This window comes from Marmota monax, unplaced genomic scaffold (genome assembly GCF_021218885.2).
Source record: "Marmota monax isolate L192 unplaced genomic scaffold, Marmota_monax_Labrador192_F-V1.1 WCK01_AAM20220418_F8-fsc00002, whole genome shotgun sequence".
NCBI classification, from domain to species: domain Eukaryota; kingdom Metazoa; phylum Chordata; class Mammalia; order Rodentia; family Sciuridae; genus Marmota; species Marmota monax.
The window spans coordinates 28,235,259-28,262,898 of record NW_026693571.1 but is presented as its reverse complement, the minus strand read 5'-3'; the positions used below and the strand labels follow the sequence as shown (position 1 = coordinate 28,262,898).

Below are 27,640 nucleotides of genomic sequence, written 5' to 3'. Positions count from 1 at the left end.
CCTCTTTTCAGGAGAACTCTGTTCTGGATGCCTTGTCTTGTACAAAAGACAACTAGAGGTCTGGGGATGTAGCTCAGTGGCAGAGCACTTGCCTAGCATGAGTCAATCACTGGGTTCAATCCTTAGTACTGCAAACAACCATAACAACAACAACAACAACAACAAAACAGCCAGAGACCCGCCTCACACTTCAGTTCTGTCTCTAAACACCCATCAGTGTACTAGTGTGGTCTTCCCTGATTGCCTGCCTGGAATAACTCTCACCATCTCTCCCCTTGCCCATCCCAGCCTCAGGACACTTGGCATCTCAGATGTTCATCATTCATTTACTTATTTGTGATGGTATTTCCCTGGACTGTTAGGAAGTAGATCTCTCTTTTATAAATTATAATGTCCCCATGCCTAGAGCAGAACCCAAGTACTCAATAAACATTTGTTAAGTGAATGAGTGAATGAACGAACGAACGAATGAATGAATGGAGAATCCTCAGTTTCCATGAGAAACCTTTGCTGTATTGAGAACTGTGCTGGGGGAAATTACATGAAGCTAACACTGTGCAAAGCTGGCCACTGTGAGAAAATTCCAAGGGACATTACCAGGCCCACCTGTGTGTCATGAAAGCATAGAAGAAAATAGAACTTAAAATTAAGACACTTCTATTCTCAGTTCATGGCATGGTTTGTGTTACATTCCTTTTTAGCAGTTTAGGGGGAAATTGGACCTTTGATTCCTTCCAGTGTTTATTGTTCCTTACTTCCAACATGGTGTGGCACAGATCACTGGGGCTGCTAAGAAACCTCACGTCCACTGAAGCCTTACATATAGTGCAGAAAGAACTCACCTGGAGTTGAACACAGTGGCACACCTGCAGTCCCAAGCACTCAGGAGGCTGAGGCAGGAGAATCACTTGAGCTCAGGAGTCTGGGTAACATAGTGAGAGCCTGTCTCAAACAAACAAAAGAAAAAAATTGGAAGAGCTCACCTGATTCTCCCACAGTAGTGCTTTAAAAAAAAAAAAAAAAAAAAAATCTCTCCCTGGAGGCATCTCCCCTCCAGGTTTTCTTCACTGCTCTCCTTGGTTTGTTTTTAGAGTCTTTCCTTTCACTTCCCTATTTCTTTCTCATTTACCCCCTACTTCTTCTATCTTCTGTCCCTATTATGGTTTGGATCTGAAATGTCCCCCAAAGTTTCATGAATTAAAGGCTTGGTCCCCAGTGCAACAATGCTCAGAGGTGGGGCTTTCTGGGAGTGATTGGATCAAGATTTATCATCAGCAGATTAATGATAGATTAAAAATTTGACATTAGTGGAAGGTGGTGGAAGCTTTGGGAAGTAGAACCTAGTTAGAGGAGGTCGGTCACTGGGGTGTGCTCTAGAAAGCACAAATCTTGTCCCTCTAGAAAGCACAAATCTTGTCCCTGGCCTCCTCTTCCCACACCACCCCCGCCCTTCCTCCCCCTGCCCTCCTCTCTGTTTCCCAACTGCCAAGTGATGCAACTTTCCTCCTCCATGCCTTTCCACCTGATATTCTGCTTCTTCTCAGGCCCAAAACTATGGAGCAAGCTAACCAGAGATTGAAATCGCTAAAACTGTGAGCCAAAAATGAATCCTTCCTCCTCTAAGATGATTTTCTCAGGCATTTTCATCACAGTTACAAAAAGCTGCTTAATACTGCCCTGTTTCATTTCAAGAGGAAATTTCAGATAGCATTAGCCAAAGATGGGTATATTTCTGTGTTACTTCAGATTTTCTTCCCAATAGTTATTTTTCTTTTCTCCCACACAGTTATTGAGAAAGTGTTTGTGAAGTAGCTACAGAATTATTTTTTGTGGGGGAGGAGGGTGATAAAAATGTCCTGAAACTGATTGTGGTGATAGTTGTAGGACTCTGTGAATACATTAAAAACCATCAAATTTTCTACTTTAATTGGGTGGATCCTATGGTACATGAATAATACATTAATAAGATGTTAAAAGTTTATATAGAGACATATATGTAATATATGGGTATAACCCAGGGAGCAGATCAAGGAGAACAAGAACCTGCAACAACGGGATCAACCTGACTGTTCTAGGTGCATCTGCTTTACTAAGGCAGAGTCATTTACTAAAAATATGAGTCATTAATAATAAGACAAATGAAACAAGACCCAGCGTCCCAGAGCAGAGCACTTTGGTCCTCTCTCAGAATGAATGGAGACCAGAAATCAGATGGTTATGCTCAGGAAAAGCAAGATTTCATCCAGCACTTCTCCCAGACAGTCAAGGTGCTGACTGAAGATGAGATGGGGCACCCAGAGACAGGAGATGCTATTGCTTGACTCAAGGAGGTCCTGGAATATAATGCCATTAGAGGCAAGTACAACCGGGGTATGACGGTGCTGATAGCATTCCGGGAGCTGGTGGATCCAAGAAACAGGATGCTGATAGTCTCCAGAGGGCCCTGACAGTGGGCTGGTGTGTGGAACTGCTGCAAGCTTTCTTCCTGGTGTCAGATGACATCATGGATCATCCCTTACCCGCCGGGGACAGCTCTGCTGGTATCAGAAGCCAGGCATAGGTTTGGATGCCATCAATGACACTCTGCTTCTGGAAGCATATATCTACCGCCTGCTGAAGTTCTACTGCCGGGATCAGTCCTACTATTTGAACTTGATTGAGCTATTCCTGCAGAGTTTCTATCAGAGGGAGACTGGGCAGACCCTGGACCTCATCACAGCCAGTGTATCTTGGCAGATACACTGAAAAGAGTTACAAATCCATTGTCAAGTACAAGACAGCTTTCTACTCCTTCTACCTGCCTATCGCTGCTGCCATGTACATGGCAGGCATTGATGGGGAGAAGGAACATGCTAATGCCCAGAAGATCCTGATGCAGATGGGAGAGTTCTTCCAGATTCAGGATGATGACCTTGACCTCTTTGGCGACCCCAGTGTGACGGGAAAAGTTGGCACTGACATCCAGGACAACAAGTGCAGCTGGCTGGTGGTTCAGTGTCTGCAACGGGCCACTCCAGAACAGCGCCAGATCTTGCAGGATAATTATGGGCAGAAGGACACCAAGAAGGTGGCCCAGGTGAGGGCACTGTACGAGGAGATGAATCTACCAGCTGTGTTCTCCAAATATAAAGAAGACATTACAGCCACCTTATGAGTCTCATCAAGCAGTATGCTGCGCCCCTACCTCCCACCATCTTCCTGGGGCTGGCCAACAAGATCTACAAGCGGAAAAAGTGACCTAGAGACTGCCAGGGCAGGGAGGGAGGGCTCTCAATAAGTTATTGTATAATCTTAAAAAAAATAATAATAATAAGATAAATGAAAATGAAAACATTCATAAAGATACCATGTTACACTTTTCAGGCTAACAAAAAGTCAGAAATCTGAATGATGCCAAAAGTGGAAAGGGATGTGGGAAAAGAGGAACACACTGTCCTCTACATCTGATGGGCACCTAAACTGAAACAGCTGGACAGTGATCTGACAGGATTTATTCTAATGGAGAAAACATATGTTCTATAACCCTGTAATTCTGCTCCTGGTATATATTGGGGGAAAAAAAAAAAACAACCTTTTCCTATGGCTCTATCTGGGAATGTGTGCAAAGTTATTGCCTGCTCAGGGAAGCAAGGAGCTAGAGGCTACTTGAGTGCTCCATACTGGCGAGTGGACAGCTAAATGTGGTGGGTGCACACATCGAAGTCTAATGCCTTAGTGAGTAACATCAGATTAGATGTAGGCAAAGCAGCATGGATAACTCTTAAATGCATCGCCTGTAGTGGCACCCCCTTTCTCATCAGAAAAGTCTTAACTGCGCTTCTCCAGAAATCTTCACCATGGCTGATTTTGGGACTGTCCATTAAAGAGTCTCTGCAAAAGAGTTCAATGTAGATAAACTTCCTATTTTCCTGTCACCCTGTTTTACTTGGCCACTGGCCAGGAAGATATCAGGACTCCAGGTGCTGGACACCCCCTTACTAGTTTTTCACAAACGTATCCAGTATAATAGTTTGTAGAAATGTGCAAACAAGGCCTCTGGCCTTGAGATGGGCTTCACAGAGATGTCTACATTCCTAAGAGAAGAGAAGATACCAATTAAGCTCCATGGTAACAGCTGGCAAGGGGAGGAAAGAGGGGGAGAAGAAGCTCTCCCCTTCTCAGGTGTTGTCCTTGAAGAGTTAACTTGCCCAAAACAGTGAGAGAAAAAGCTGCTTTTCTGTAAACTTCTGCAGACTGTGAACTTCTGAGCCCCTCCCCTTACATGCTGGGTATAAAACTCTGAAACTACCTGAACTCGGGGTTCAGAGGGATTGACTGATTACAGCAAAAGCTGTGCCCTCTGAACCTGGATGCAGCCAAATAAAACTGTTTCCTGCTATCTTCAATGCCTTGCCTGTCTGTCCCTATAACAAGCCCTGAGTGGGAAAATGTAAAAACTAGAAGAATATATGTAACACCGTCTCCACAAATTAAAATGCATGCACATAAATCCATACAGTTTGTAATAATGCATTTAAATAAAAAGATAACCCACTCACATAAAAGTAGCATTTAGTCCTAAGCCTAGGTTTTCCCCTTCCTAGAAATTATAAAAGATCAGAATGTATATAGGAAGACAAGATGGAAAAGCTTCCAGCAGTAGGACTAAAGAGAAATTGGTGCCTTGGATAAACAAGTATATCACATGATCTATAGTCAGACAAGTCAAAACAACTCTGTCAATAAGATAACAGATATGGAAAGATATGACCACATCCTGATACGGCCTGAAGCTTCCTCACTCTTTTAAGAGTCAAAAGCTAGGGTGGTTTCTCCAAAACAGGATTTGAAACTTGATTCTCTGAAGTTGAAAATGGTTGGTTTTGTGCTAACCTGAGGTTGAGTGTGAGCCACGGAGCCCACAGTGGTCCTTGGTATGCCCATCTGTGCCCCACAACCTGGCCTCCTTAAAGCAAGTGCACCCTTTGTTCACCACACTCTTTGCATCATTCTGCCAATAGCTTCTGGTACTCCTCTCTCACTCACCTTCCTGCCTAGTGTTATTTGTTTGTTTGTTTGTTTGAGTACTAGAGATTGGACCCAGGGGGACTCTCCCACTAACCTACATCATCAGCTCTTTTTTTTTTTTTTTTTTTGGAGATAGAGTCTTGCTAAGTAGTTAAGCAAACTTGTGATCTTCCTGTCTCAGCCTCCTAAATTGCTAGGATCACAGGCCTGTGCCACCAGGCCCAGACAAATACTTTGAATGACTGCATAGTGTACCATGGTATAAATTTACTACAAGTAGTTAAAAGCTCATTTGAAAATAAAGTTCATTTTTAAAATTTGTTCTATTGTAGGCACTATAGATGAGGCAATTTGTGTTAAAATCCTTATTTTGGCAGGGGCAGGGGTATTTTGGTTTTTGTTTGGTTGTGATGAGGTTTCACTATGTTTCCCAGGCTGGTCTTGAACTCATGGGCTCAAGTGATCTTCCTGCCTCAACTTCCAAACTTCCAGAATAACCAGGACTATAGGTGTGCTCCACATGCCAACTTTTAAAAATCCTTACTTTTTTTTTTTTTGGTAGTGGGGATTGAACCCAGGTATGCTTTACCACAGAGCCATTTTTATATTTTTATTTTAAGACAGGGTCTCACTATGTTGCCTCACTAATTTGCTGAGGCTGGCTTTGAACTTGCAATCCTCCTGCCTCAACCTCCTGAGTTGCTGGGATTATAGGTGTGAGCCACCATGCCCAGCTAGATCCTTACTTTTTAAACTTAAAAATTCATATAAAAATAAGAGTGATACACAAAACAGTCCACAGAGAATATTAACCAGCAATTTATAAAAGAAATATTAAAAGCCAATATAAAATGAGAAGTTGCTCAACCTCATTAATAGTCAATCAAATAAGCACTGAAACAACAGGACACTTTTGAGACACAGAATGGCACATATGGAAAGGTTTGATGATTTCTTATTTGTTCTTTTTAGATATCCATGACAACAGAGTGTATTTTGACATATCATACATACACGGAGTATCACTTCCCATCCTTGTGGTTGTACATGACGTGGAGTTTCACTGGTCGTGTGAACACAGAAAAGTTACATCCAATTCCTTCTATTGTCCTTCGTATTCCCATCCCCACTTCCCTTCATTCCCTTTTGCCTGACCCTCTAAACTATTTTTCCTGAAAAGGATTCATAATAACAGGGCTGGCATCACTGCGAATGGGCTGGGAGGATAAATCATCGCACCCTTCTAAGAGGGCAGCTTAGTAATATGTAACAAGGGTTAAATTTAGATTATGTTGAATTTCTTTGAAGCCTGTGGTAATAGAGTTGTTATGTTAAATAATTCTTATCTTTTAGCAATAAATATTAAAATGATGAATGAAATTGAATGAACTTGTATTTGCTCCCTGTACCCATCAACAGGTAATTTGGCAAGTAGACTGTATTTTGACATATTATACATACACGGAGTATAACTTCCCATTCTTGGTTTTTTGTTTTTGTTTTTGTTTTTGTTTTGTTTTTGAGATAGTGTCTCACTATGCTGTCCAGAGGTTGGTCTCAAACTCCTGAGCTCAAGAGATGCCCCCCAGGCTCAGCCTCCCAAGTACGGGAACCACAGGCATGTGCAGCCATGCCCAGCTAGCAATCTCTTTGTGCTTTGGACCTGTTGCATCCTGATTTGCCTTTGTAGAGCTTTTTCTTCCCCATTCCCCTTGCTTTTGTTTTCTTTTTCATTAATTATCATGGTAATTCAACAGATGTTTATCAAAGGCCTATTCAATATGAAACTCTGCAGCAGATGTCAGAAAATACTCAAAACCAAGTCCCTGTTTCACATGGAGTTCACAGTAGTCTTCTCTCTGTGAACATCAACAACAACAACAAAAAAACAGTATGTGTAGCAGGCTTACTATATGCCAGACGCTCTGTTGTTGTTGTACTGGAAATTGAAGCCACGTGCACCCTACCAGTGAGCTACATCCTAAGACCTCTTTTTTATTTTGAGACAGGGTCTAAGTTGCTCAGGCTGACCTTGGATTTAAAATGCTCCTGCCTCAGTCTCCTAAATAGCTGGGATTGCTGGAATTATAGGTATACACTATGATGCCCAGGTGCCAAACATTTTTCCAAACCCTTCATAGTTGTCAGGGGATGAATTATGGGTCTTGAATTGCCCAGAGATAGAAGGGAAACCTCTCTTGGGAATTTCTCGGTGCAAAAGTGCCACTTGAAAATTGCCAGATTGCTATGGTGATGCATTGTTCAAAGGGGAGTTCTGCGCCAACAGAGAATTTATCAGTTCATGACATAAGGTTTAAACACCGGCTGCTTAGGGGTAGAGAATTATGGGTGCAAGCTGATAACAATAAGTGGGCTGGTCATACCTTTGACCTGGGTTCTGTTTGCTTTAAAATAACTTTCTCACAATAAATCCGTTTGATGTTAAAATCTATATAATAAACTTGCCGAGCTCATGGTCAGTATTCCTCCATCAGAGGTTGACTGAACCACCGGGCCCTGGCTTTTTCTCCCTTTTGTGTCCATTTGTCTTTTCTCAATCTGCTCGTAGCCCAGTCAAGGAACTTGAATAAACAGCCATTCAGGGCACAGCAATGGTTATTAATTAATTTCAATTCTCACATACACAGATGGGTATTATTGTTGCTCATTTGACATGGTTCAGAATTTCTTCAGTGTCACCTGGCTGTGGTGAAGAAACCTGTCTATATTTGCCTCTCTTTCACTCTATTACTCACCTACCAAAGTCATGTCACCTGAGGCATTATACTGTCCCATTCATTTTCTCATTAAATGGGCACATATTTACTAAATATCTTTGATGTGTCAGACACATACATGGGCTTGGCTCTGAGCAAAGCAATCAGAGCAGTCCCCGTCGTTGGATAGATCAGAGCCTTTTGAGAAAAATAGACCCATAAATACATAATTCCAGCACAACCTGAAATGTGCAAAGACAGGGTGATGTACAAGAAAGGGAAACAGCTGGGCTCAGTGGCGCACACCTGTAATCCCAGCAATTCTGGAGGATCACAAGTTCAAGACCAGCCTCAGCAATTTAGTGAGACTCTTGTCTCAAAATAAAATAAATAAAAAGGACTGGGATTGTAGCTCAGGGGTAGAGTGCCCAGGATCAAATCAATCCCCAGGATCAAAATATACATATATTTTATATATATATATATATATATATAATATATATTTTAAAATATATATATATATATATATTTTAAAAAGGAAAGAAAAGAAATGGAAACAGAAAGGAGGAAATGACTTTGAAATTGTTGAGAAAGATTTCACAGAAGAGAAACATTTTTATTAGTGTCCTAAAGGCTAAACAGCAACTCATTAAGGAATTATAGGGAGACCAATCCCAAGAAAGGAGAGGACACATGGAAAGGCCTACAGTCAAGCCAGTGCCCGCACGTATTGGCAGTGATGATGCAGGTGGAAGGGAGATAGCAGGACTTGAGTATGAGAGGTTGAGTTGGACACAAATAGTAAATATTGACCCGATGGAGGTAAACTTGGAAGGAATCCATGTGGTCTGAACTTTAGAGAGCAACTTTGAAGGACATCAAGTTTAAAAGATTCTGAGGAAAGCAAGAACAAGTTTGTAGTTATTGTAGAGATCTAAGCAGGAGTTAATGGAGAATTAACTAAGGCATTGGAGAAAAGAGAGATTTAGGGGGTGAACCCACAGAACTTGGTGACTTCTTAAATTTGGGATGAAAGGAGTGATTGGATAGATAATGGTGACAACCAATAGGGCATAAAAGTTTACACTTGCCTTCTCTCTCTCCCTCTTTCTTTCTTTCTATACTGAGATCAAACCCAGGGCCTCACGCATGCTAGACAAAAGCTCTGCTTCTGAGCTACATCCTCAATCCTTTTTATTTTCATGCAGGATCTCACTAACTTGCCCAGGCTGGCCTTGAACTTGTGATCCTTATGCTTCAGCCTTTTGAGTAGCTGGTATTACAAGGAGACTTTTGAGCCAGCATTGGCTTACATTCAAGGCAGCATCGATTGGATTCTGAAGGCCCAGGAAAATAATAGCTAACTCATGCATAGCTGCATAGCTCTTCCAAAACCAATCAAGCATTGTTTCAATTAGAGAAGTGGATTAACTCAAGATTAATTCAGGGAAGCCTCACCATGACCCTATAAGGTAAGCAAGATTATATCCCCGTTTTACAGATGAGAAGATCAGTTCTGTAAACTGAGGGCTAAATTTGCTTGCCCAAGACCATTCAGTCTTTAAGTAGTGCAGTCGGGTTTTTAATAGTCTGTGTTAATACAGTTGTGCCCTTTTATCTGTGGGGGATATCTGCCAAAACCTCCAGTGGGTGCCTACAACAGTGGATAGTACCAACTCTTTGGATGCTACTTTTTTTCCTACATATATATGCCTAACACAAAAATTTATTTTATAAATTAATCACAGTAAGATGAACAACTAAAAATAAAACAAAATAATTATAATAACATGATTAAAATTTGCCATCACTACTCTTATGCATTGAGACCAGAATCACTATGATACTGGCAGAGTGTATCTGATAACGTAGGTGGCTACTGAGTGACTTAAGGGATAGGAAGAGTATACAAAGTGGAAACTCTAGACAAAGATAATTCATGTGCTGGGTGGGATGAAGCAGGATGGTGCAGCTTTCATCACACTACTAAGAATGGCACATGATTTTAAACATATTAATTGTTTATTTCTGGAATTTTCCATTTAATATTTTTGAACCATTGAAAAAGAATAGTTAACTCGTGTGCAGCTTTGAATAACTGAAACTGTGGAAAGCAATACTCCAGGTAAGGGGGACTACTATACTGTTTTGTTCCTAGGGCTTGGGACTGGGGTGGAATGCTGTTCTAGGGTAGGGCTGAGGATTGTAGCGCATCACATGTCACATGAGAAACTTTCATACAAATCCCCTTGTCACTTAGACCCAGGTCCTTCTGCTTACTCTCTAAAGCCAATCCTTGGGACACAAGAGTTGGTAGCAAGGAAAGCAGGTTTATTTAATGGACTGTCACCTTTAGAAGATGGGGCAAGGGCTATTGTCTTCAAAACAAAGACCATCTTGAGAACTCAAATACGTGAAAGTGCTTTTATATCAGGGGAAATAGGAGGAAGAGGGCAGTGGTGAAGAAGACCACATGATGAGTCATACATCCAGGCTTGATAAACATCTCTATCACTCAAGGAATATATATTTTTTTCTTTTTTGCCAGAATATCCTTGCAATGATTATTGACCTTCATCTCCTAGGCCAGTCCCTGTCATTTTTTAATAAACATTATTTCTCTGTAAATCAAACATTATCTATACTTCTGTTTTTACTTATAAATTTTTAGTACTGGGGATTGAGCCCACAGGTGCTTTACCACTGAGGTGCACCCCCTAGTCCTTTTTATTTTTTATTTTGAGGCAGGGTCTCACTAAGTTGATGAGGGTTTGCTACATTGCTGAGGCTGGCCTTAAACTTGTGATCCTCCTGCTTCGGCCTCCTGAATCACTGGCATTATAGGTTTGTGCCCATCTTCTACGGCTTTAAGTTAAAGAAGAGGATTGCAAATTGCAAACTTTGTGTTAGGTGATGCACATTTTAGTGATACCTCAAAGCCATCAGATAACATTCTGGAAATCTAGAGAGAAGTTACTGATTAGTAAGTTTTATGACTGATGGTTTCTTAGTTTCATTTCCGGGGAATGGTTAACCTTGCAGTTTAAGATACAGAACAATGGAGAAGAACAAAAGGCAACTTTTGTTGGAGAACCATTTTAACCCATTAGCTGGCTTCGATCATCAGCAGCAAAGTTTCTGGGAGACATATACTAAATTTCTCAGCTGTGTGACCTCCAAAATTAATGATTTTTAAAGTCAACTAAAAGCAAATGAAGCTAGCTGGTTTATTCAGGGTTTTCCTTGGTTACACTCACCCTGGTTGCTAATAGGAGCTCCCCAGGGTTGCTGCTATTGTGCTACTCTCATTGAGGCTGCCTGCCTCGCCTGTCAGTCTCTGTTCCACTTGTAGCTAAAAGAATGTGATCCTCCTGGCTTACTGTCCTCTTAGAAGTGAAGTTCCTTCTAGATCAGATTGCTTTTTCTGGAGAGAATCAAGCCCTGCTTTGATTTCAGGGGAAGAACAGAAGTCTGGGAGTATGAAGGACTGAGACGTTTGTTTGATTTGGCTCTACAAGTTAAGAGGAGAAACCACAGGGAGAGAAAGAAAGAGGAGGTTTGAAATTCTTCTCTTGCCAATTGTTTTGTTTCAGAAACTTCACAGGAATTTTCAGACAGCATCTCCATGGTTATTAATTCTAGTATTTTGGAAAGCAGCCTTGTAAACAGCTAAGTATTTTTTCTAAGTAACTTTGAAAAAAATTAATCATGAATCATTGGCCAACGTCTTGAGTCTTTTTATTTTTTGATAGAATTTGTTCTGAAAATAGCATTTGATAATATTCTGAAACGTCATTTTCTCAAGTTTAAAGACCCATTTAGGAAAACATATATCTACAAAAAACTTATGACCACATGTATGTAAATGTAAGTGCATATTTTTTTCATTATGAGAAGAATGCAAGTAACATAAAACACAGAAGCTTAAATTTTCATCTATCGTATATAAGTACTATGAACATTTTTGATGTATTCCCTACCAGATTTTCCTCCTTTTTTATTATTGAATTTTCTTTATTTTATAATTGTAATTATTGCTGTCCCATTTCAAACACAGCTATTTCTCCCACGTGTTGCATAACCTGCTGCTTTTTGAAAAAAGTCTTTGTTTCCTAGGCGTGGTGGTACATACCCATAATCCCAGCAACACAGGAGGCTGAGGCAGGAGAATTGTTAATTCAAGTCCAGCCTCAGCAAATTGTGAGGCCTTAAGCAACTTAGTGAGACCCTGTCTCAAAATAAAAAGGGCTGGGGATGTGGCTCAGTGGTAGAACACCCCTAGGTTCAATCCCAGTACACCTCAAAATTATTTTAAAAACAGAAAATTTTTGTTTAAGCAACTATAAAAATAACATATTCTCATTGTTTTAAAAATAAAAAAGTGTGGCAATAAAAATATACATACAGTCAAAAATATACATTTTCTTCAGGATAGAGTTTTCTCAAAGAATTCTAAAAAGCCAAGCATGGTATCATGCACTTAATTCCAGCTACCTGGGAGGCTGAGGCAGGAAGATATCCTGGGTGCAGGAGTGTGAGACCATACTACACAACATAGAGAGACCCCATCTCAAAAAGAAATATTTTAAATATTTTTTAAAAAATTAAATAAAAATAGAGACAGAATACATACTGATCCATTGGAAGAGAAGTTACAATCAATGGAGTCTGGAATTCTTGGTGAAGGTTATTTTACCTACCCACCCTGTGTCTTTCAGGCAAAGGTGTTTAAGGGGTGGCTCCATCAAATGTCACCTGTGGGTAGAAGTCCTCGTGCTATGATTTCAGAGATGAGTGATATTGGACAGGACTCCATTTTTCTACTCATCAATCATTCTGCTTGAAATTACAGGAATTTGTTTGCCACTCAGACAAAAGATGCTTCAGCTGGGCATGGCAGCACACGTATATAATACCAGCTACTCAGGAGGCTGAGACAGGAGGATCACAACCTGGAGGTCAACCACGGCACTTTAGTGAGACCCTGTCCCAAATTTTTAAAATAAAATAAAAAGGGTGGGGATGTAGCTCCATGGTAGAGTGCTCCTGGGTCCGGTTCCCAGTACCACCAAAAAGAAAAAAGAAAAGAAAAAAATTTAATTTAATTAAAATAAAATTAAAAGGTGCTTCCATCTTACTTCCTTAAGTTCAAATCCCCATCTTAATTTGTCAGGTCCATTTCTTCAGTGCAACGTTGGACAAGGATGTGTTGGTGTAAGAGATACTATAGGAATGGTTTGGAAATATAGGAAAGAACCTGAAACACATTCAGCTGGGGATGTTGAAAGAAATCAGGGTATTCTCCTGGGAACTGGGTGCCTGGAGGTGGGTGTATGGGAGTGGTTGGCAGATAGGAAGGTTATAGAGGAGGGAGCAATGCAACTCTGCGTAGGAGGTACATTTCTGTAAGATAAACTGGGAAAAGGCAGATTTTGTTTTCTTTCTGGTTCTTCCCACAGTTAAGTCAGTGCTGTATGGAGCACAGTGCACAAATCACCCAGGAGGAGCTGGGAGAGCAGCTCAGTGGTGGAGGGCTGCCAAGCATGCACAGGGTTCAATCCCAGTGCCACACACACACTCACACTCACAAATCCATGAATGTGGTTGGCATTCAGCAAGTTCACCTTGATAGAGTCACAGTTCTGACAATATTAAAACTGTTCTACTAGCAACACAGCTTCTCCCAGAGGCTTTCGCTCTCTCTTTTCCTGCCCTGGCTGCCCTGCTGGAGACCCCTGAACCTCCTGTGATTTTTTTCAAGAAAGAAGGTTAACAGCTGGCAGAACAAGGAAACCCCCACACCCTTTCTGACAACTGTCCAAAGTCGTGATAAAGATGCGCATGTCATTCCTGCTGATGAAGACCTGGACCACTTGCCATGTCTTAAATGGCAACTGTCAAAGTTGTGAAGATCCCAGCTACCAGATCTTCCAGACACAAAGCAGGTTTTTACAATATAGATAGAATCCATCCACATATTGGTCTTCACTTTCTTTTTAAAAAATATTGCGGTAAAATATATATTAATTTTTTGCCATTGAAACCTTTTTTTCTTTTCCTTTTTTTTTTCTTATTTTATCTGTGTGTGTGTGTGTTGGGGGGGGGGGGAATGGAACCCAGGACCTTATACATGCTAAGCATGCACTCTACCACTGAGCTGCATTTCTAGCCTCTAGCCCCTACCATTATAATGATTTTTTTTTCTATTGAGTATTGAAGCCAGGGGCACTCTACCGCTGAACCATATCTCCAACCCTTTTATTTTATTTTATTTTGAGAGAGTCTCACTAAATTGTCCAGGCTGCACTCAAACTTGAGATCCTCCTGCCTCAGCTCATGAGTAGCTGGGATTACAGGTGTGCGCCACCATGCCTGGCTATGTTTTCTTTTAATCTCTGTGTATTGAATAACTGTTTTCATTTGATTTTATGTTTTAGCAGAATCAGCATTTATTTCTACTCAGTTGTTTTTACTTTGTATTTAATTTTTACATTTATTTATTTTTTTAAATTATTATTTCCTTGGGGGAACTACTTCGTCCTAGTATACTACTATGTCATTCATATGGAGAAAAATCTACTCCCTGGCTCAAGAAGCAAAAATGCTATTCAGGACATCCCTAGAAGAACAACAGATTCTCCTGGCCACAGTGATTGGCTTGGAGGTATACACACAATCCAAGCTGAAACAGAGGGCACTGGAGTAAGATCTTTCTGTTGGTGTTGCTATACTGGAGTCATATAGTTTGAAGCCACCACATAGATGCCTGAGAGTGAAACCAGCACAGAAGATAGTAGAGCCGAGACAGATGTGAGAAACACAGTGTCCTACTGACATCATTTGAGTGCCTGGATCAAGCTTTACCTGAAGTTTATTTCTTGAACATTCATATATTGAGGCAATCTATCCTCTTTCTAATTTAAACCAAATTGAATTGACTTTCTTTCATTTACAACAGGAATCCTGACATTTAAGTTTAGTTTTGTTTTCAACAGTTCTGAGGATGGAACCCAGGAGCACTTTACCACTGAGCAACATTCTCAGCCCTTTTTATTTTTTATTGTGAGACAGGTTCTTGCTATTGCCAGTGCTGGCCTGCAGCTTGCCATCTTCCTGATTCAGCCTCACGAGTAGCAGGGATGACAGGTGTGCACCACCATGCTTGGCCTGACGCACATCTTTCCTGTTGTCCTTTACCACCTGGCATTATGAGTGAACAACTTAGCATCTCCAGCTTTCCCTAGCTGTATGCCACTGCTAAATGTGGTTTCCTAATTATGGCTCTGGCCTGTTCGGATTTCTCTATTTCACCACCAACTTGTGCAGCAGTATAATTGAAATCTGTTGGAATAGCCTATATACAGATGTGTGTGTGTGAAATGAGTGATAGACTAACCTAGATAAGGACAGTCTAGTTGACATCTTTCCTGGGAGAATTCCTGCCTTCCATACTTCCCTCAATTCCAGGTTAAGTGGTGCCGCAGTCTGGCTGGGCACAAAATCACGAGCCACCACACAGCTTGTAGATTCAAACAGCAACTCTTTATTCCCGAACTCACACCAGCACTCTACAATCACGTTCTGGGGAAATCCACGTTCTCTGCCCAAATCCACCCCCGCTGGGATTCTGTCTCCCAAAAAATACTGTCTGATCCCATGAGAACTCAAGGGGAACTCAGGCAGCAGGATACGCCCTATTCCCAGCAGCAATAACCTTAAACCTGGAACCACCCTAAACCCGGATTGTCTTAAACCAGGAACGCTCTAAACCCGGATCCGCCCTGGTCCTTGAGCAAGGTCACCTACATGCAATGTCACTGATGATGATGATGATGACCTACATTAGGGAGAACTGTTCTCTTTTCCCCTGCCTTCTCTTAAAAGGCTGCAGGAAATCAGTCATGATAGTCTCACACTCTACTGGTTGACCTAGAGGCCTTCTCCACAAAAATAGTGATAAAATCTTACACCCACACTGGATACCAAGCCTTTGATACAGTGGGAAAATTATACAATACTTCTCATTTGACACCTATACATGACATCTCCAAATGGGTACTGTTCCAGGTCGTAGAGAGCTAAGCTGTACATGAAATCGATTCCAGAGATTCACCTTTTGTTTAATTAAGACATACTTACTTATTCATCAGGAAGTATCTCCAGTTGAGTGGCCTTTGGAAAAGATTGCTACCCAGAATCTGAGGTATCATAGGTACTTTCACCAATAATGACTAGCTAGAATTGTAAGGGTAAAAGAAATTGAAGTTAAAGCGTAAAAGTTAAAGGGTAAAAGACCGGGTGTTGTAAAAGTTTCTAAGCTGCAAGGTCTGAGTTAAAATGTAAAGGAGGTATTGTTAGGTTTCTATGCTACCTGCAAAATCTGAAATTTCTGTAGCTGTTAAGACAATGCTTAGAACTTCCCAGTAAACATTTCCCCTGATTGTCTGGTTGTTTAATAACTGAAGGGGTCTGTGTGGTTGCACGTAGGCCTTGCAGGGCCTGAACCAATCAGTTTGAATGTGTACCCCGTTTAGAAATGACCTATCACTCCAGCCTGACCTGTTCCCACCAATGAATGAACTAATCATGTTTAGGAGTTGTTGTTCAATTTTCCCGCGCCTCATGATGATTTGTTCTGATGTATACAAAGCCCTCCGCCCTCCCCAAAAAGTATACTTAAGCAGTGCTCAGCCCCTGCTCGGGGCTCTGGGCTGCTTTCCCTTCTTGAGTGGGCATGGAGCCCCAGCATGCTGGTTCAATAAATCCCCTTCTGCCAATTGCATGAGTGGTCACTTGGTGGTCTCTTTCTCCGACGTTTTGTAGGACCCTTACAGAATAGTGACTAAAACCTTAAAATGGACCTCAAAAGCCTGGGATTTAAAACAAAAAGCTTCCATTGAGAAGATTCTTGAGACCTAGCTTCCTTCCTTCCCTCTCTGATGCTAAGAGCCAAGTATATGATGCATGGCATTTTTGGTTGAAAGGTGACGCCAGCTAGCCATTGAGATGATATGATTATGTTAAGATTTACATTCATATGGATATTGGACTCCTTCTGTTCACCTCGGCCTGCTACGGGACTCCTGGAGAGTTCCCATTGGTTGGGGAAGTACAGTAGGAGGGAGTTCCGGGGGAGAAACTCTCTCTGGCGGTTCCGGGAGGAGGCCGAGTGGGTGGATCAGAAATCTTCCCGGGTGTGTACCGGACATTGGCAGCAGTTTCAAAAAAATAAAGTTTGTTCCTGCTTGAGTGGCTCGTGATTTTGTGCCCAGCCAGACTGCGGCACTCTGCCACCTTCTTTTCTTTTATTTTTGTAATGCTGGGGATTGAACCCAAGCCCTCACAGATAGATAGCTAAGCAAGCACTCTACCATTCTACCTAGTCCCAAGACCTAGCATTTTAAAGACGCACAGAACAGCTGGCACATCTGAATCTCAGGATTGTATTTCAGAAACAATTATTGAGGCTGGCCTTGAACTTGTGATTCTCCTCCCCCAGCCTCCTGAGTTGCCAGGTTACAGGCATACACCACCACACCTGGCTTAAAAATCAGGAATATTATACTGTGTTGTATTGATAAAATGCAGGATGTAAGTACAGAAAGAATTATAAGCAACTTCATTTATTCAGTATACTTTGTTTTTATTTACCTATTTAGAGGTGAGGGTCTCACTAAATTGCTCAGGTTGGCCTCCAACTCAAAATCCTCTTACTTCAACCTCATAAATAACTAAAATTTTAGGAGTGAGCCATTGCACCTGGCTTTCAATATACTTTAGATGATGTTTTTTTTGGATTACAATTTTAAAAACTCTTTCGTTGTTACAACATATATAAACATTCATGATTACATTAAGCATACATATGTACTTTGATGAATTTTTATTATGTGTACATCCAGGCAAACTTCCATCCATATCAAGATTCAGAAAAAGTTCAGTTCTCCAAAAGGTACATTTTTATTGTAATTAAAAACTAAATCTAAACCCAGAACAGTGGCACATACCTGTAATCCCAGCAGCTCTGGAGGCCAAGGCAGGAGGATTACAAGTTCAAAGCCAGCCTGAGCAACTTAGTGAGGCCCTAAGTAATTTAGTGAAACCCTGTTTCTCAAAATTTAAAAAAAATTAAAAAGGCTGCAGATTTGGCTCAGTGGTTAAGCACCTCTGGCTTCAACCCCTAGTACCTAAAATAAAAATTAAATATAGGGATGGGAATATAGCTCAGTGATCCCAAGCACTGCAAAAAAATTAAAATACATAAATGCAGATTAATTAAACAAACAAACACATTTAAATACTTAATATATTAAAATAATTAAATAAAATATGATCTTACATTATAGAATACTTGGAAAATTAAACAATAATCTGCCAGTACACACCTATAATCCCAGCTACTCAGGAGGTTGGATCAGGATGATCACAAATTAGAGGTAGGCTGGGGCAACCTAGTGAGACCCTGTCTCAAAATTTAAAATATAAATTAATTAATTTAAAAAATATATATTTTTAGTTGTAGATGGACACAATACTTTTATTTGTTTATTTATTTATTTTTTTAAATGTGGTGCTGGGAAATGAAACCCAGTGCCTCACGCATGCTAGGCAAGCACTCTACCACTGAGCCACAACCCCAGCCCTAAACTCATTTTTAAAAAGGGCTGAGGTTGCCGCTTAGTGGTAGGATGCTTGCCATGAATATGCAAAACCCTAGATTCAATCTTCAGTATTGAAAAAAAAAAAAGAAGAAGAAGAAAAAGAAGAAAGAAAGAAAATGATATTCTATTATGATTTAGATCTAGAAATGCCTCCTGAAAAACTCATATTTTGAAAGCATGAAATCCAATGCAGCAAGATTCAGAGGTGGGGCTTTTAGGTAATGATGAGATCTATAACCTCAACAGTGGATTACTCCATTTCATGGATTAATAATTTGAATGTACTACTGGGTGGTAACTGTGGGCAGATTGGGGGTGGCTGGAGGAAGTAGGTCACTGGCTACATGACCTTGGGGATTATATCTTGTCTCCCTATCTTCTCCTCCTCCTCCTCCTCCTCCTCCTCCTCCTCCTCCTCCTCCTCCTTCCTCCTCTTCTTCTCTCTCTCTCCTCTCCTCTCTTCTCTTCTCTTCTCTCTTCTCTCTCTCTCTCTCTCTCTCTCTCTCTCTCTTTCCTGGCAATCATGGGGTGAACAGCTTTTTTCTGCCATCATGTTCTGCCATGAAGTTCCACCATTGCCTATCCCTAGAAAAATGGAGTGAGTCCCTGACCATGGATGGAATCTCTGACACTGTGAACCCAAAATAAACTTTTCCTCCTTTATGCTATTCTTGTCAGGTATTTTGTCCACAGAGATAAAAAGCTAACACATCTTTCATTGTTTTATCACTTAATAAAACTCTTTTAATTTCTTTTTTGCGGGGGAGAGGGATACTGGGGATTGAACTCAGGGACACTCAACCACTGAGACACATCACTAGCCCTATTTTGTATTTTATTTAGAGACAGGGTCTCACTGAGTTGCTGAGTCTGGCTTTGAACTCCTGTCTCAGCCTCCTGAGCCACTGGGATTGCAGGATTGTTCCACCACACCCGGCCTATTTTAATTTCTGATCATTTCATTTGCCTTTTTCATACGCCTTTTTAAAAATTAGGAATGGAGTACATATGAAATTTTGAATCCTGATTTTCCACCTTATGTTGTATGCATTTTATGCTGTTTCATAATTTCTTGGGTTGTTTGCTTGTTTGTCTCTTTTTGTGGTGCTGGGAATTGAACCCCGAGCCCTTTGCCTGCTAGAAAAATGTTATATAATCAAGAAACACTCCTAACCCCTAATTCCTTGAATTCATAATTGTATTATCCTACAAAGATTGCCCTAAAGAAATATACTGCCATCTTCCTTACTATTTCCCTACTGTTAAGAAATGGTTTCTTCCAACATTTGCCCTTTATTATGATAAATATTTTTGTGTATTGGGATTTTTGCAGCTTAACCATGAGTTTTCCAGTGTTCGTTTTACTAAAAACAAAGAAAACAAAACATGGGGGTGGAAAAAAAATAGGTCTCTAGTACCTCTGCCAAGGCATTAACTTATTTGACTTTCTATTCCGTAAATATTGGATCAAGCTGAGATGGTGGAGGATTCCTGTAATCCCAGCAATGTGGGAGGCTGAGACAGGTGGATGGCAAGTTCAAGGTGATGTGACTCAGTGGTAAAGCATCACTGGGTTAAATCCCCAATACCAAAAATAAATAAATAAATAAGCATAGAATCATTTTTATTATCCCAGTCTAAAAGAAACCTTAAAATAACCAGATTCTTAGAAACTTAGAATGATCATTTCCATTTGTTTTAGAATTGCATTTGCTGTATTCACTGTGAACACAAAACTATTGTATAACTTCTTGAGTCAGCATCTCAGGCTTCCTAAGAAACCAGCGTCATCACCCCATCCCCGCTTTAGCAGCTTCTATCCACAGATTTTAGTCATTGACTTGCCCACCTTCCTCTGGGTGCTTGTTGTCCTCAATTTTCTCTCTCTAGTTCTCCTTCTCTCTAACTCAGGAGGCTGACCCCTATGGTCAGCAATTGGCTGGTGCCCCCCAGCAAGGAGGAAGCAGCAAGAAGCAGGGATATTTATTCTGTTAAGCACCTCCCTGCTGGGTCACTAAAGATGGCCATGTTGTTATGGGACAGGCTATAAGGACAATAACCAAACAGACTCCATTTTACCTTGAGACTCCATGTCATGTGAGAAATGCTCCTTCCGTGGGAACACCCTGCCTCTGCATCCACCAACAGTTGCTTAGCACAGCATGTTTGGCAACACAAAATGGCAATTCTTATACAATGTAAAATTGTTTTTCTTTGGGTCCCATTTTTCTTGGACCTGTCAGAGGAATGATTGTCTAGATGTTAGTAACCATTCTTTAACTTGTACTCAACTAGGGTCATTTTGACCCACTTCCCCTTCTGGTGATGATTTTAGATCTCATGATGTTTATTTATGGTTTTGAATCACAGCAACAGCCACTTATGATTAACGTGGTTTTGGACTATGAAGGTTGTACTCCAACCCTTAGAGGGGGTCGAAGCCTGCCCCTTGGCTCTCCACCTGGTGAATCCAGAACTCCAGCTGGTGAATAAAGATGGTTGCATCTCCTGCTTTAAGATCAACTTGGTGATTTATTGTAATCTCGCCATAACAATGTCCCTCCATCAGTAGTCATTGCTCCTATCAAGGAAGCCCTCTCCACAGAACTCTCTTGAGTTTCTCTTTCTGGGTCTTTTTAACCATCTCTCACCTTATCCCTTCATGCTTCCAGATAACAGCAGCCCAGGATCCGGCACCACTCCTGTGGCTTCCCATATCCTTTCCACATTTGTAAATAGTCCTTTTCATTGACCCGTTTGATTACCCTAATTTGAGTGTGCCATCTTTTTCCCATTTCCTGCTGAGATGTGTCTCACTCACTCCAGATACACTTTTAATAAGTATAACTCAGACTGTCACAAAATTGGAGCAGTTACCATTTGCTTTGTTGATAATTATGGTCCAGAAAATATTGACCATGGCTCACACTGCTTACCTTTTTAGCTTTCATCTCTGTGTTGCTCAGTTATTTCACAACTCCCTTTCAGAACTGGAAAGAAACTTTACCAGAAATAAACTTTAAATGTTCAGGCTGGGTGCAGTGGCGCACGCTTTATAATCCCAGTGGCTCAGGAGGCTGAGGTAGGAGAATGGCGAGTCTAAAGCCAGTTGGCAAGTTAGCAAGGCCTTGAGCAATTTAGCAAAACCCTGACTCTAAATAAAATACAAAAGGGAGCTGGTGATATGGTTAAGTGCCTGTGGGTTCAATTCCTGGTACAAAAAAAGGAAATCCCCAGTGATCTATGAACTAAGAGTTTTATTTTGCTTAAGTGTAACAGTGGTTCACTTGATGCTTTGACTATTTCAAAATCCTTGTGGTTTTGAAATTTACACATTTTTTTTTCTTTTTCCCAATCTTCTTTTCCCTAACCTTCTCCTTCCTGATTTCCTCCCTGATCTTCTCCTTCCTGATTTCTCCTCTAATCTCATTTTCTCTCAATCGCCTCTATAAAAGCCCCCTGTTCCTATGGATGAGCAGAATCACAGCCTTTGGGACAGGAGTCCTCTGTGTTTCTCCTTTGCTAACAAAGCAATAAATTTTCTTTTTCTTTTTTCTCAAAATTGTGTCCTCGTTAATGGGTTGCCATCTGGGACAAGGATCAAGCTTTTGGCAATACAACGAAAGCAAATAAAGTTTAGATTTTTGTCTCATAAAAATTCTCATGTTAGGGCTGGGGCTATAGCTTAGTGGCAGAGAGCTTGCCTAGCATGCATGAAGCACTGGGTTTGATCCTCAGCACCATATAAAAATAAATAAAATAAAGGTATTGTGTCCAACTACAATTTAAAAAATAAATATATATTTTTTAAAAATTCTCATGTTAAACAAATATCTATGCCAGAACTTCTTTAGTAATAGTATGAACAGATGTTAGATATGTATTTTTCCTTAGTCAATGTGCAATGTCTAGCAGGTTGTGAAACCATAACTCTGAGAATCATAGCTTCAAAAACAATAATCCACCTCTCTGAGTGTTTGAGTTATTTCATATCTGTGAGATGATCTAATTTAGAAGCTAAAGTAAGTCTTCCAAGCATTTTTTTTTCTTTTTTGGTAGTAGGAATTGAACCTAGGGGTGTTTTACCACTCCAACCCTTTTTATATTTTATCTTGAGGAAAGGTGTCACTAAATTTTCTAGGTTGCCTAGCCACTTGTGATCCTCCTGCCTCAGTATCCTCAATCACAGGAATGATAGGTGTGTGCTCTTCCAAACCTTTAAAAGCCTTATCTGGTAAGTCATTTTCTGAGTGTGCTTAGTTTAAGTTATGATTTCATAGGGAAAAATGGTTTTTTTTAGTATTAAGGAGACATTAACTTAATTAAAGGGAAATAGAATTGCTGGATAAATTATATAGTACCTGAAGAAAGAAGACAAGGTGTCCAAGGGTGAACTCAATCCATTATATTATTTCCTTCATATGCTTTTTCTTCTGATTTCACTTGAACTTGCTTTGCTCTTACAGAGGGTGTGATTAGTACCCTTGAAAAACAATGAAAAAGAGAAGGGCTGAATCAAGGTCAGGGGAATCTTGGGCTTCCTCCCAGCTATTGGGCAATCTTCTCTCCTGGCTCCACACTTTTCCTTAAGCAAGCTCTTCTATCCCCAGGTCTCCACTTACCACAGATGACTCTCCGATTTCTCTCTTTACCTATCTGAGCTGCAGACTCAAAAATACAACTGTCTTCTTGACATTCACCCGTGGCAAATGACCTTCCTTCTCACACACAGGTTTGTTCCTTTTTCTAGGTTTTATGTATAAAGGAATGACACCACCATTCATGCAGTGACACAAACCAGAAGCCTAAGGATCATCCTGGACACAGCCTGCCTCTCATTCCCTCACCCACTTTATCTCCAAAATTTCTCTAACAGCCATTCTGTCCAACACCAGCACCAACCCTCCATTCCCACCCACTCTCACCTCTTTCCCAGACAACAGCAGTCAACTCTGTATTAGTCAGCTTTGAAATAATTAATTTACAAAGAGAAAAGGTTTATTTTGGCTCATGGTTCTGAAGTGCCAGTCTAAGACTGGGTTACCCCACTGAAGGCACCAATTGGCAATAGCAGGGAGTGTGTGGTAAGCAAAGGTCTTGCATCAGGAGCCAGGGAATTAAAGGAAAGGAACAAAAGCCCTTTCAGAGGTACAACCCAGAGGCCTAAGGACCTCCCACAACACCCCTTCCTTCAGAAGTCCCATCATCTCCCCATTGTACCACCCGGGGACCACAACTTTAAGTCATGAGCCTTTGGTGGACCCTCATCCAAACCATAGCACCTCTTAACTGGTGTCTTAGGATCCACCCTTCCCAACCTTTCTACCAGTTCTGCTGTACTCTGTTGGAGCCACTGTTTTTGAAATGCAAATCCATATATACTCCTCTTGCATTTTCCTTCAGTGACTTCCTATTTACTTCTCTTATCCTAAAAGTCTTTGAACCCGGCCTAAAAATCTAAACTAAACCAGGGACGGTGGCGCACGCCTGTAATCACAGCAGCTCAGGAGGCTGAGACAGGAGGATCACAAGTTCAGCAATGGTGAAGTACTAAGCAACTTAGTGAGACCCAGTCTCTAAATAAAATACAAAATAGGGCTAGAGATGTGACTCAGTGGTTGAGTGCCCCTGTGTTCAATCCCTAGTACCTTGCCCCACAAAATCTAAACTAAGCTCCAACTAATCTTTATTTCATTTCTACTGCTTACTGGATGTATAATTTTGGATAAGTTACTTATGTATGCCTCATTTTCTCCATCTGTAAAAGGAGGATAATAATAGTATCTTCCAGTCATGAGGATCAATGTAAAGTGCTTAGAACTTAGTTGGTAGGTGCTTAACAATATTAAGCTCTTGTTCCAATGTCTTTGCTTCCTGCATGATTCTGCCATTTCTTAAGGGGTTATGCTTCATTCTCTTTCCAGCGCTGTCCTTTAGCTTAGCACTGATTCCTTCCATCATCAACTAGCCACTCTTCCTCCAGGAAGCCCTCCATGGTCTCTTCAACTGTACAAGTACTTCTGTTACACTCTTTCACAGCATCACATACCTTTCCTTAATAACACTTATCACTGAAAGAACAACCGGACAAGGCTCGTGGTTGTCAAAATACCTGTTTATTGAGGAACAGCTTTGCACATTTATAAAGCCAGGGGTGGTTCAACAGAGCAGTCCACGGGGCGCTTTCTGATTGGTGGGTAAGGATCATGCGGGTCAGCAGGGCTCACCATTGGGCGGCTCTTCCAGCCACTGTCTCCGGGCATGGGGAAGTTAGTACCAGAAGAGAAGCGCTGTAGGCACCATCTTTGGAGCCGGGGTGACTCCCAACAATCACAGTTGTATTTTTACATTTATTTAGGTGGTCATATGATTAATGTCTCTTTCTCACAGGACATTGATCTGTCCCTGATGGCAGGGCAGGACAGATGGGATCTTGTTTTTTTCCCCTTTAGCTCCTGTCTTCATCTTGTAGCTTCTTTCTTGGCACAGAATAGGTACTCAACATTAACTGAAAGAAAATGAATCATTGTATACTGAGAGGAGTTTAAAGGGAAAAGGCCTGGGCACATAGCACATGCCAGAAACCCTAGCAACTAGGGAAAGTGAGGAAAGAGGATTTCAAGTTCAAGGCCAGCCTGGGAAACATAGTGAGACCTTGTCTCAAGATAAAAAATCCAAAGCCGTGGCTGTGGCTCTGTAGCAGAGTCCTTGCCAATCATGTACAAGGCCCTGGGTTTAATTCCCAGTAAAACAAAGGCAATGGGAACTCTCTAGCATATGGCAGGCTGCTGCCTCTCCCCTCGGCCAGACAGCAGCATTTGCCAGTTAATAAGGAAGGGTGTTCCTCCAAGAAGCCTGCCTGACAATCACCCCCTACTAAGCTATTCCAGGATGTTGATGGTTATCCCCTTCTCTAGGTGTTGGCCATCCCAGTAGACTTATGGTTCCACACCATGTTCCTTGGGAAGGCCTAACCTAATCATGCAAAACCATAATGTCCCCTTGAAAACTCCTCCTAGGAAAGCTGAGTCGCTGAAGTCCTGCCTTGACCAGGGGATGTCAGACAGATTGTACTTCTGGTACCTTTGATTTCTTCTTCTCAGGACTGAGTCTAGTTTGCTCCCTTTTAACTGGCTTTTTTATGATATTACACAGATAAAATAAGAAGAAGAATAACAGCTAACATTAATTAGCTGTTGGTATTTGTTATTGCCAAGCCCCTATGCAAGGCATGTCTTAGGTATTATTTCACTTAATTAGAGAAAATTAGGGCAAATGTTATCATAACCTCCATTTTATTGTTAAAGACACTGAGATAATATTTAGAGAGAAAGATAAAGAAATTAATATTATGTGGCCAGTTAGCAGCAGTGCCAGATTTTGAACCCAAGGAGTATTATACTGAAGCCAGATTTAAAGTTAGGTAGTCAGTGTAGTTAGGTAAATCGGGTCTAATATCAAGTAAGATCCAAAATGGAGGCCATGTTGAGAATGAAGTCCGGGAAAAGCAGAACAACTCTTGGAATGTTAATGTCCCCAAGGCCCAGGGCCCATCCCAAAGAAGTGTTAATGAAGATTACTTCTTTGCCCCACCTGTGCCCCACCCTTCGGCCTTCCCACCTACATTCCATCACTGAAAGAACTATAAAAAGGGGAAACAACCGCACTTGTCAGGGACTAGAAGGAAATTCTCCTTCAAAGATTAGCCTGACAGCCCCCTGGGAGACATCCTGCCTGGGAGGCATCCTGCAGCTACCTATCTCCCTGGAACATCCTGCGGTTATCAGGATCATCAGACATCTGGCAGTTTTACCACCCACATCCAGCAATTGTTGATTAGAGAGCTTCCCCATCCCCAGCATATAAATACCCCTGTGTGAACAATAAAAGTTTGCAGCTTGATCAGACACCTGTCTTGCTGTCACCTTTCGTGTCTCTTGTCCCTTCATTCCTCCCCATCTAGGTTCGCTGCCCACGTTGATGTGTCCTGTTGATGTGTCCTGCCGGACGGGACACACTTCCACGGATTCCACTTCTTGAGTCCCCTTCTTCCTCCAGGAGAAGTCTTTTCTGCTGTCCTTTAATAAACTTCTATTTTCCACTCTAACCTTGCCTCGGCGTGCTTCTCTGGTGTTATACTTCAACATTGGGGAAGCAAGGACTCCTCACTGGTCAACAGGGGTAACAATACCACAGCCCACCCTGCCTAGTTATAGATAATGATGTCTTAGTGATCCTAACTCATAAGCCCTATCCAGTGAGGCAAACTCCAAAGACATTCATATTATCTTAAGCTGCCAAATACATCATGAACACAATGACATAAATTTTAGGATCAAAAGGCAAAGTTATCTAGATTCTTAATTTGCAATTGAGCATATCATGAGTGCCAGCACAATGTAAGTGCTCAATAAAATGCATTTATTTAGTGAATAAATGGATTGCACCGGTCACAACATGTGCCCTTTAATTGAATTGTGACTATTTCCTCATACAATTTCTCCACAACAGAAGATCCTCTCCAAAAATATAGAATGAGAGATTTCCTTCTTTTTCTATTTTTTTTTTAACTTTCTTTTTTCAGCACCATGGATCCAACCAAGGACCTCTCACAGGCTGGCTCCACAAGAGCTCTACCACTGCACTATACCCCAGCCCAGGATTTCCTTCTTAATTCATTCTCCATGGCTTAGACAATCAGATTACAAATGCATGGTCTTAGCATCTGTCCATTCATTCCACTACCATTTATTCACAAGCTACAGTGTGCCCTTCCTTTGCCTTACTCGAGAAGAAACATTTTCCCTGAACACTGTGCAGCTTGGCACCTCTTCTGTCTGCTCTCTTTTTGTAGGCAGGCCTGTCCACTTGCCCTATGAGGCACATGAGCTTCATCTGCCACTCTATCCCTAGCGAGATTCCCTCTCCCACGCCTAGCCTACATTGGACTGCCTCAGGTATCTCAGCAGAGATACTATAGAAACTATGATTTTTAGATATCATTTCTCTCTGAAGTGATCTTTAATTAAAATAAAAAGTTCTATGATCTACATTATGAAAAAGTATTCAGTGCATAAAATTTTTAAATGCCATATGAATTTCTAAAATGACAATTACAATAGATAATATTTAAAGAAACTATACTGTATATCAAACAAAGAGCTAACAAATTTTCATTAATATTTCAACTTTACATAAAAGGAAAATTCACAAGGGTTAGAAAGTACTTTCTTAAACTCCTTAGCTAGTAAATGA

The 27,640-nt window shown here is 41.0% G+C and overlaps 1 long non-coding RNA gene and 1 pseudogene across 3 annotated transcripts; one reads left to right on the top strand and one right to left on the bottom strand.

The window, feature by feature from the left end:
• Window positions 1-26,366, bottom strand: LOC131424710 (uncharacterized). 3 transcript variants are annotated; one of them, XR_009228159.1, is made up of 4 exons: window positions 24,498-26,366; window positions 22,747-22,868; window positions 20,465-20,621; window positions 1-942 (listed from the first exon to the last, which is right to left on the bottom strand). It is a non-coding gene; the product is annotated as an uncharacterized LOC131424710 (long non-coding RNA). The 3 variants fall into 3 exon arrangements; XR_009228158.1 differs by lacking the exon at window positions 1-942 and adding an exon at window positions 9,534-12,770; XR_009228157.1 differs by lacking the exon at window positions 1-942 and having other exon boundaries at window positions 18,870-20,621; window positions 24,498-26,365.
• LOC124102736 (farnesyl pyrophosphate synthase-like) lies at window positions 2,149-3,263 on the top strand (annotated as a pseudogene).
• Window positions 26,367-27,640: the final 1,274 nt, after the last annotated feature.